The following is an 11,851-nucleotide window of genomic DNA, read 5'->3' on the forward strand; positions in this document are numbered from 1 at the left end:
TTTTTAAATAATGTTTTATTCTGTGTTGAGGGACCACTGGAAAGTGACAGTTTGATATTTGTTGGGATTTTCCTCATGGCCTTCTGTGGCAGTTCCTGGATATCCCTCTTCAATTATATATTGTGGAGGTTTTTTTACTGAAAAAGCTCCTTTTTTATGGTGGTGGGTATAGGAGCTTTATTCCATTTTTCATACATTTAACAGTTGGAATAAATATTTATATATGGCAAGATTATCAAACGGTATAGTTTCATGTGAATTATTATTTTCACATTTAGGCCTTTGCTCATTGTTCTTTCTTCTGACTGGTATTTGGTGAATAGACTTTGATTAATAAGAGAGACCTGTGATAGGACAAAAAAGCTAGAATTGGAGATATCCTTCCTGTGAGTAATGTTAGGAATTAGATTTTGCAGAATCCATCCCCTGTATATTTCCCAGTTAGAATTCACCAGTAGCCTCACTTGCATGATATTTGGAAGGCAGAAGAGAAGAAGACATTAGTGACATTTTGGAGCCACCATCCAGGGAGAGAGGCAGATACACAGGAGCTTTGAGGACACCATCTTCCAGCCAATTTTCTGGATTCTTTGCCCTTCCAGTCCAAGTATACTCAAAACCACCACCAACTCTGAATTCCATTTCATTCAGGGCGTAGACTTCCACAGGTGTCTTTACGTCAAAGATCCATCAGGGTTTGGATTTTTCTGTAAGGCCGCTTCTATCCACCAGAAAATTAATTCAAACTTGCATAACTAGGCATATTCTCTGATTCCCCTCTGCCCTAGATTATATCCATTTAAGGTCTAAGGTGTATAGGAAACACCTTATGCTGTTGACCTGCTACTGACTGTGTTTTCCTGATTCACCATGACATCCACAGTGGTGTATTCTTTTTTTTATTTTTAAAAGATTTTATTTTTCCTCTTTTTTCCCAAAGCCCCCCAGTACATAGTTGTGTATTTTTAGTTGTGAGTCCTTCTAGTTGTGGCACATGGGACACTGCCTCAGCATGGCTTGACGAGCGGTGCCATGTCCGTGCCCAGGATCCGAACTGGCGAAACCCTGAGCCACCAAAGTGGAGCACACGAACTCAACCACTCGGCCATGGGGCCATCCCCCACAGTGGTGAATTCTTAAAGAAGGACATGGGAGTTTGTGTCTCTGCTACATTCTGCAGTGGCTGCCTTGACCTGTTTCTTCCATGGGAGAAGAAGCTCCTTCCTCCTGTCGGGATGACTGAGTGTTAAATGTAACTTGTAGCTGAACATGATCTTTCAATATGTTTTTAATTATCATTGATTGTGTGTGTTTAAAAGTAGGGGCATTTTTTTTGTGTGTGAAACTAACAATTCTGTAGTTGTTTCATAGAAATACTTTATTGACTGTTTTTTAAGCCCTCATATGCTAATACTGTTTTTTTATTTCCTCAGAGGATATATTAAAATAGCCCATTATAATTATGGATTTTCAGATAAACTTTGCAGTTTTCTTTATTTAATCATTTTACATTGTGAGTCAGAATTATCATGTGCATGCAAGTTCAGATATATTTTCCTCAGGGGAATTTTACTTTTTATTCTTTTATACATATAATTTATGTCATGAGACTATTTCATTCATTCTTTTTTTTATTGAGTTAATGATAGGTTACAATCTTGTGTGATTTCAGTTGTACATTAATGTTTGTCATTCGTGTTGTGGGTGCACCCCTTCACCCTTTGTGCCCACCCCCCACCCCACCTTTCCCCTGGTAGCCACTAATCTGTTCTCTTTGTCCACATTTTTAAATTCCTCATATGAGTGGAGTCATACAGAGATTATCCCTCTCTATCTGGCTTATTTCACTTAACATAATTCCCTCAAGGTCCATCCATGTTATTGCAAATGGGATGATTTTGTTCTGTTTTGCAGCTGAGTAGTATTCCATTGTATATATGTACCACATCTTCTTTATCCATTTGTCTGTTGATGGGCACTTAGGTTGCTTCCATGTGTTGGCTATTGTAAATAATGCTGCAATGAACATTGGGGTGCATAGGACTTATTTCATTCATTCTTAATACCAAAAACTTAAATCATGCCCTCTTGCCAGTGACCTGCATGCTTGCACCTGTAGTCAATGACGTGAGTGTAATGAATTCTAATAAGAATTGCCACAGACCATAGAGGGCTGTGAAGCATATCAGCAACAGGGTGCTCGAGAGTCCTTAGATGATTTGGCTTGTTTAGATGATTTGTTTAGATGATTTGATTGCTATTCAAGGAAGCAGGACATTGTTCTTTATTAAATGCTGTGAGGATATAAACTTTACCCTCTCATCGGTAATCACTGTTTTCCAGAAGGCAATAAAAATGTAATGGAGCTAAACTTACTTTGTAAGAAGTTCCAGTCAGTCATTTTAGTAAGAAGAAGGAATATTAGTCATTTTTATGATTTGGAGTTTTATCTTTTATCATTTTACTAGTATGATTACAAAATACTTTAGTTTTGTCTTGGCAACTATACTTTTGATGAAAGAGGTATGTGACCCTTTTCTCTTCAGCAGGGTAAGACTTGGCCTTGCAGTGGATGCAGCCAGCTCCTGGTCCTCTGGAACAGCTTTGCCTTTCTTACTTATTATCAAATAGTGATGTATTTCCCATGGTGTATTAAACACTTTTGACCATGAAGTACCTCAGTGAAATTATATAAATTCACTTCTTAGTATACTACATAATATATTTACTCTCTCCTGTACGACTCAACTGAGGTCTTTGAGTTTAGGTAAATTGTGAGACAATACACAGCTAGCAAGGGACAGAGACAGGACCACTATGCCAATCCAGCCTTTGTTTCTCAGAGACTGTGCTCTTGATGCTAATGTTTCAATATCCCTTGTATGCCATGCACTGTAGAGTCAATGTACCCTATTTAGCAGAAATAAGGCATGATAGGATTTGGATATAGGGTCGTGAAACAAGTCCTTGCAGTCATGGTGTTTCTATGTTTGTGGGAAAAGAGATGGTTAAATGGTAAAGCTTTGGTTTGTAAGATGGATATAAGGGCTTTGCGGGAAATTAAAAAACAGCATGAGCTAATAGGGAGGCTGTGGTGTGTATATATCTTTTCTATGAGGATAGGAGTGATTGAGGATGTTGTCATTATTGTTATCTGGGACTTGAGACTGCCTACTGATTTAGGCCACAGATATTTATGGTATCTTTTTGTGTTTAATACTATAGGAGAGGATTTTCATTTACATTCATTTACATTTGTGTGTTACACAGCAATGGATAATTATGCACAAAATAAACAACTAAACAATAGAGAGCTAAATGCCAAAGTAGTAATAATGGGTTTTATAAATTTTTAATTTATATTTCCAATTTCTCTGTAATGAATATGTGTTATATACAGGCTAACCAACGTTTTGCAAAGAATCTCAAGAATAAATACAAAAATAGTCTGTAGGCCTACTCTCTCCAAGATTGGTTTCATACTTCTTATCCAAGTTCCGCAACCAAGAGAAACCCCAAAAAGAAATTCTGAAACTCCACACTAAGAATGGAAAAGAGCTAAAGTCAATCTGTGAATTACATAAATGGTCATGAAATTATTATTTTTGCCCACATTACATTTATTTTCTTTTATTTTAAGAACCCAAATGATAAAATTTGTTTCTGCACAAATTTTGAAAAATACCTCAGGCGTTGAGCTGGGTGACCCCTAGTACTTACACAGCAAGAAGAAAATTACAAAGGTACGTTTGGCATAGGACATGCCGCCAATTAATTATACAAACAAGTTGGAACAAGCTCAAATTATGTGAAGAATGTGTACAAGCTTGTAAACTGACTTTAAGTACTGTCCAAACCATCCAAAGTGGGGAATAGTGTAGCAGGCTTCGAGTAAGAGCTTGGTAGATTTTTTTATATTTAAAAATAACTGGGCCCGGCCCTGTGGTGCAGCGGTTAGGTGCGCATGTTCTGCTTTGGCGGCCTGGGGTTCGCCAGTTCGGATCCCAGGTGCGGACATGGCACCGCTTGGCACGCCATGCTGTGGTAGGCGTCCCACATAGAAAGTAGAGGAAGATGGGCACGGATGTTAGCTCAGGGCCAGTCTTCCTCAGCAAAAAGAGGAGGACTGGCAGCAGTTAGCTCAGGGCTAATCTTCCTCAAAACAAAACAAAACAAAAACTTAACACTTGTTAAGTACTTAACAACTTAAGGATCACTTTAACATATGCTATCACTTTTAAGACTCACACCAACCCTAGGTGCATGTATTGTAAGTGATATTTTAGAGACTTTAGAAACTGTGAGATGCCCAAGGTCATATAGCAAGTAAATAGCAGAAGACACCAAGTTCAAGTAATCTGACTCGAAGGAGGAAAATGCTTTTCATCAGATTCTCACATAAGCACATTCTTTCCACAGCATCTCCAGATGCAAGAATTCACCAAAACAAAGGATAGATTTTCTGTGCTTCAAATGTGTGGACTAAAATTAAAACCCATGTATCGCATGTCAGTCAGGGTCTCAGTCACAAGCATATAAAAACTACTTTGACTGTAATAACATACAACTGAAATTTCACTATTATGAACTCAATAAAAATAAAAAATACTGAAAAACTACTTTTGGCTGATTTAAGCAAGAAAGGAAATCTATTGAAAGATACTGGGCATCTCATGGAATCTTTGAGAGGCTGTGAACCAGACCTCTACTGACTAGTGCCATATTTGTTAGGACGCCTTCCAGTAGAAGATATAATAGGCTGCCCATCCCTGGCTTGTGAGGCACAACCTATGCTCACTATCATTTCTGGTTTTTTCTCATTGTGCAGGGGGCATTATTATTTTTTTAACGCACCCAGAAATAACCAGATATTCAGATCAATAAATAATTTCATTTTATTTACTGATAGAGGGAGGAAAAAAATGTTACTATCAGAGCTGATCTCAGAATTCCTCCTCAGGCAGCAAACTGTCTTTGTTAGAAACATCTTCAGTGGACTTTTTAGTTATTAGGATGGCCCTCTGGGCCAAGTCTGGATGCTTTGTGGCGAGAGGAAAACAGTTAAGTTGTTTTGCATCAGACACGCACAGTAGGGGCCGGCCCCATGGCTGAGTGGTTAAGTTCGTACACTCTGCTTCGCTGGCCCAGGCTTTCACTGGTTTGGATCCTGGGTGCAGACCCAGCACTGCTCATCAGGCCATGCTGAGGTGGCGCCCCACATAGCACAACCAGAAGGACCTATAGCTAGAATATACAACTATGTATTGAGGGGCTTTGGGGAGAAGAAGAAGGAAAAAAAAAACAAAAAAGAAGATTGCAACAGATGTTAGCTCAGGTGCCAATTTTCAAAAAAAAAAGAAACGCACAGTAATTTTTGGAGTTGTTGCTGAATGAACCAGGAGAAAGCAGGGAGAGGTCCAAGAAGAGGGTCAGAAGGGGTCCAGCAACATGGCAGGAGGCCAGGGGCAGAGATGATGTCAGGAGGTTCCCAAGAGGATGGAAAGGCTGAGGGACTTCTAAAACGGAGATGGTTAAATACTCAGTTGCAAGTGTTTTGCCCTTCTATTCTGTAACATAACCCCTCTGACGGTAACACACACACATATACACACACACACAGTAATGGGTTGATCTGTATTCCCCCAAAATTCATGTGTTGAAGACGTACCACACCGCATACCTCAGAATGTGTCCCTATTTGGAAATAGGGTTGTTGCAGATATAATTAAGATGATGTCATTGTCATACTGAAGAAGGGTAGGCCCCTAATCAAATATGACCAGTGTCATTTAAGAGGAAATTGGACATAGACACACACACAGCAAGAACACCATGTGGAGAATGGAGTTATGCTGCCACAAGCCAAGGAGCTACGAGGAGCTGGGAGAAAGGCCTGGAATGGATCCTTCTCTCCTGCCTTCAGAGGAAGCACAGCTCTGCCAACTTGATCTCAGCTTCTAGAACTGTGGAGCAATGAATGTCTGTTGTTTAAGGCACTCTGTTTGTATGACTTTGTTATGACAGCCCTAGGAAACTAAACACACACAGAGACACACACGCACACACACACTCCATTGCCCAAGACTTCAGTAAAGTCTGTAGCACACACACAGCTGTGAATAATGGCATCCTAGGGATGGTGGGTTTGTAAGGAGTCCAGGAAGTAGATACTGTATGAAAAGGAGCAGGGCCTGCAGGAGGCAGAGCACAGAGTGGAGGCCAGGAAGGCCACGGAAGCAGAGGCCAGTGGCAGATGGAGCGCAGGCTTCCTCCCTGTGCCCCTGCCAGCAGGAATGTTCAGAAAGATCAGGAATGTTCCTGGGTGACTTACTGCATAAGGGATGCGGACTTGAGAAAATTTTTACTAAATCATATTTAAAAAATTAATTTTAAAATCATAAAAATTTTTTCTAAATCAGATGAGCACAGCACACTGGGGAAGTTAGAAACCAATAGTGGCTGACATCTGGATCGCAGGATCACCATGTCACGTGGGCTCTCCGGTCCAGACCGTCAGTGAGTAGTGACAAGTCGTGAGCAGTCGAAGGCAAACGGCCCGCTGCACCATCCCCGAGGAAGGGCAGCCCCCGCAGCAGCCAGGCTGCTCCGTCCTTGGCCGGACGCTCACTCTCCCCCGCACAGCGAGAACGAGTTTGCTGCTTTGTGGGCTTTAGAGGGAAGCAGAGAGGAGCTTGGTTTAATGCCTACTCACTCACAAGACACAGGGGCCCGGCTGCTCTGATGCAATGTGCGCCTTTGAATCAGGAACGATTTCCGTCTCCTCCCCAGCAAAGGGAGATTGCTGAGGAAGGCCAGGTAAGCATCCAGAGATGAGACCTAGGAATCCAGGCTCTGCCGCAGGGAGGGGTGGAGAGAAGGGAGGAGCAGGTCCATCGCCGCCTGGCCCTCCTCCTTTAGCTCCTCTCCAAGCAAGCTGCTGCTAACAAGCGTTAGAGCTGCCGCTGCTTCCGAGCAGACGGGAACTACCCCTAGCACAGCCAGCCTCGGTAAAGGCTGCTGATCCTCTGTTAGGTGTTAACTGGCTGTAAAGGTGAACCAACAGCCTTCCACGCCTTCACGACTGTGCAGTCCAGAAGGGAGTGTCCACGATGAAATAGGGGACAGGGTTAAATGACATACAGGCCCGATTGCGCCAAAGTGACATGGCATGGGCATACGGAAGAAAACTGCATCCTAGCTGTGTTTTGGGAGATCAAGGAGGGCTCCACACAGAAGGTGGCATGTGAAGGCTGGGAAGAAGTTCCAGGGCCAGAGGATCCAGAAAGGATATTCCCAGCTGCAGGCATTAAAGGAACAGTGATAACTTAGGACTTTTTCAGAGCCTGGAAGCATAGTTTGGAAGCTGAAGACGGAGAGGTTTTATTTTTTGTTGGTTTTTTAAAAATTCCGTACTCAGGAACTTGCACTTTATTTTATCCACAGTGGGGAAAGCAATGCAGACTTCACAAGGTAATCCATGTTCTAGAAAGGTATCTGCAGTTTATGGACTCAATCAATAACTTGTGTTCTCCTGGTATGCCCAGCATTCTGCCAGGCACCATGGGGCCAAAAGGAAGACCACACTGCTTACTCTGAGGGGCTACAATCAACTAAAGAGCTAAGGCACAGACCCAGAATCAGAAAGAGAGCTGGGGAAGAGCACCATATAGGCCAACTGGCTGCAAGAACTCAGAAAACGAAAGCTGATCAGAAGAGGTTTAATGGAGGAAGCGAGCTGGGGCTGAGCCATGAACAAAGTTTAGGATTCAAAGTGCAGAAAGAAGGGAGAAGTACATTCTGGGATCAAGCAGGAGGAAATTGGGACAAAAGCAGCACAAACAAAGGCTGGTAGGTCAGTGGACTTGGGGTCCTGAGGATAGTGGGCTGGGTTCAGAAACTAGACGGAATGCATCCCAGGTTTTGCAGGCAGTACCGCCCACGACACTGTATCAAAGCTACTTCCTTTCCTCAAACCAGTGTAGAGATCAAGGCTAAAAAAGAGGACCCATATTTTTCACTCTTTCCAATACAATCGAACCTAGAGATGCAACCAGAAAACGTCAAGCTGCAACCTGATGCTGGAACATACTTTTGTTCCTTTGGGAAACAGCACAAATCCATCACTCTGGAAAGTTCTCAAATGTTCTTGAAGCTGATGTCCAGGATGTGCTAGCTCAGTGCCTGGGCTCTGGGAAGAACCATGGGAGAAATGATCGTACAAAATCATGGCACAACGTCAAAAGTAAGCATGAACCAGGCAAATCCTACACATATGCCAAAAACGGAATTCTACCGCTTTACTAGCACTGACAAAAAAAGCATCTCCTCTGTAGGAGGCAGTGTGGTATCTGGGAAAGTCCCAAGGTTGAATCCTGGCAGCACCACTGCTGTGTGACCTAACTGCTTTGAGCTTCAATTTCCTCATCTGTAAAATTAGGGCAATAGCACCCCCCTCATAGTCCTGATGAGAAGATGAAACAATGGAATATTTGCAAAGCGCCTCACATGATAACTGGCATTGAGCGAGCCCTGGAGAAACACTGGTTCCTCTTCTGTTCCCCATACTGGCCTCATAGTATAAAGCCACATCAAGAAGTTTCATGTGATTTTGGGAAACTAACCAAAGGAATATGATGCTAATGAGGCTTGAAACCTCAGAGCCCATTAAAGGTCTCCAGGGCACTGGTGATGTCTAACTTCTGACATGAATCTAAGATTTGCATCTGTTCCGGATGTCACAGCTTGATCAATGCCACCTTGACATCACACTTAGCATCAAATAAGACTGGATCTGTAATAGACTGCTGGAGTGAGGCCAGTGCAGCAGCCCTGAAACCCTGCCTCCTGCCCCCAGCTTGACAGAGAAGGCAAAAGAAATGTTCCTAAGATTCAGGAAAAGAAAGTCCGCAACATAGAACACAGCTTGACTGCCAGGAAGTCAGAATAAATTAATAATCCAACTCAACAGGCAGCCATAAGACTTGGGGGGTTCATTTTAAAGCATGGGCGTTATGCAGCCCAGAAGACAAAATGCATGAACGATAGCAGGTAAAATATGAATCAGGCTCCTTAGCAAGACAGAATGAGGATCTGTCAATTGCCAAGTCTCTTGGATTCAGACAAGAAACCTCCCTTCTGTTCTTCTCTTCCTTCCATGGCCCTTGCCTTAATTCAGGCCCATATGACCTCCTCACAGCTCAAGGACACCTGAATTTTCTCAATATACAACTCTCATCAAGTTCCTCATGCTTATCAAATAAAGTCTAGATTTCCTCACCTGCCCTTCAAAGCTGTCGGTCATATAACCTCCACCTTCATCAGCCTGCTCCCTTCCAGGGTCCTCAGGCTCCAGGCAAACCAAAACAGATGCACGGGAACCTCTGTCGTTTGCTCATCAGCATCTTAGCTTGAGCTGTTGTTTCCCCGTGAGTCTCACCTGCCCTTCAGATTTGCTTTCCAGGACGGTCATAATGAACTGCAACAAACTGTGGCTTAAAACAACAGAGATCGATTCTCTCACAGTCCTGGAAGCCGCACATCCAAAGTCAAGGTATTGGCAGGGTTGGTTCTTCCGGGAGCTGTGAGGGAGAGCTGTTCCAGCCTCTCTCCCAGCTCTGACGGCTGCCTGCATCCTTGACATTCCTTGGCTTAGGGCTGCCAGTCTCTGCCTTCATGTTCACGTGGTCTTCTTCTCTTTGTGCGTCTGTGTCTCCAATCTCCCTCTGCCCTTCTCTTATAAGGACATCTGTCATTGAATTCAGGGCCCACCTTAAATCCAGGATGATCGCATCTCCAGCTCCTTCACTTAATTACAACTGCAATAACTCTTTTTTCCAAATAAGCTCACATTCACAGGTTTTGGGAGAACATGGCTTTTGAAGGGGCCACAATTCAACTCCTGTACCCTTCAAGACTTTGCTCTATTGCCACCTCCTCTGTGAAGTATCCTCGGATGCCTATGCACAGGAAGTACTCTTTCCCTCCTATAAACTGCCAAGATATCTGCCTGCATCTACGCTGTATCTTTGTGTGTTTGCACGTAGGGCTTATCTTTGAGTGAGATGCCTAACTTCACAGGCCTCATCAAGTAAAAGTTTGTTTCCTCATCTTTAAAACTGAGATGATAATTCCATCTACTTATAGCATTGTTTTGATAAAAAGAAGTTTTAAGGGACTTAAAACAGTGCCTGGACACAGTAAGTCATCAATAAGTGCTATCAGTATCATTATTATTATTGTTGTTGTTGTCGTCTTCCCTACGATACTGTAAGCTCCCTAAAGGCAGGCACCTCTGTATCCTCTGTGGTATCTAAGGAGTATCTTGCACAGACTAACAGATGAGTGACCATGTCAGGGAAAAATGACATAAGTTGTCTTGAAATAAAATACTCAGCACAGGGCCCAGCCTGGTGGCATAGTGGCTAAGTTTGCTGGTGTCCTGGGGTTCATAGGTTCAGGTGCTGGGTGTGGACCTGCACATGGTTCATTAAACCATGCTGTGGCAGCATCCCACATACAAAATAGAGGAAAACTGGCACAGATCTTAGCTAAGTCACAATCTTCCTCACCAAAAAGAAAAAAAGAAAGAAAGAAAGAAAGAAAGAAAGAAAGAAAGACTGAGAAGCCGATTACTCAAAGAAAAAGAAAAGTTAACACAGAGATGTGTTTGGAAATGTTATGAAGGGAATGAGTCCTCTGTCCAACTCCCCAGCAACAGTGAAATGCTCAGGTCTTCCCCAGGGATGGAGAGTCTCTTCTTGGTAAGACATTTCTGCCAACAGTTACTCCCTTTGACTTACAAGAAGCACCACCTGGAGACCTGCCACTCAGGGGCCTTCTGAGTAAGTACAGCTTATCCAAAGGAGAATTCATTTTCATAAAGAACATCATTTCCGGGCTTGTCATCATGGTAATTGTATTATATTATATTATTCCCACTGTAACTCCTGGCACTGACTTGACTCCAAAATAGAAAGGGAAATTGGGTGGGGGAGGGGCCTGACTCCTGATTTAAGGGAAGAGTGACTCAGTGGCCCTAGGGAGCCATCTCATGTGAACTGGGTAGGGTGCTGACTCACCTTGACCTTGGCCTCCTCCCATAGGTTGCGCCCGGTGAGGGCCTCTCAGGAGTTTGGAAGCCTTTAGTGTTACTGCCAGTTCTTCTCTCTCCACACCATAATCTCCCCCACGTAACCCCATGGGCTATTTTGTAAAGTTGCCTTCTAAAGGGCCAAAGTTCTTGATGGATGGTTCTGTCCTTTGCTTTAGAATAGTCTGAAGATTTCTAGAAGATTTTCACTATTAGAACTGAGGGCTGGGGCTGGTCTGGTGGCGTAGTGGTTAAGTTCACGCACTCCGCTTTGGCGGCCCGGGGTTCACAGGTTCAGATCCTGGGTGCAGACCTAGCATTGCTCATCAAGCCACACTGTGGTGGCATCCCACATAAAATAGAGGAAGATTGGCACAGATGTTAACTCGGGGACACTCTTCCTCACCAAATTAAAAAAAAAGAGAGAGAGAGAATTGAGGGCTGGTAGTCACTCCCTCCTGGCTACAGATAATATTCCTAGCAACCCCACCGCCATTGACTAGGTGCTCATTATGTGCCAGACACTGTAATAAGTGCTCTACTGGTTATCCCACGTAATCCTTCCCACAGCTCTAGGAAGACCTATGATCGGCCCCATTTCACAGGGGAGAAAGTTAAGGCTTATAGATATTAAATAACTTACCTAAAATCACAATTCCTGCATGCGATTAAGCAAAGATTCAAGCTGAAATCTAACTCTCAGGTTCAGGTTCTTGATCCCTGTCCTCCACCGCCCCCTCACGGGCGTCCACACAGCGGGAA

The sequence above is a fragment of the Equus asinus genome, chromosome 20 (genome assembly GCF_041296235.1).
Source record: "Equus asinus isolate D_3611 breed Donkey chromosome 20, EquAss-T2T_v2, whole genome shotgun sequence".
Classification (NCBI taxonomy): Eukaryota; Metazoa; Chordata; class Mammalia; order Perissodactyla; family Equidae; genus Equus; species Equus asinus.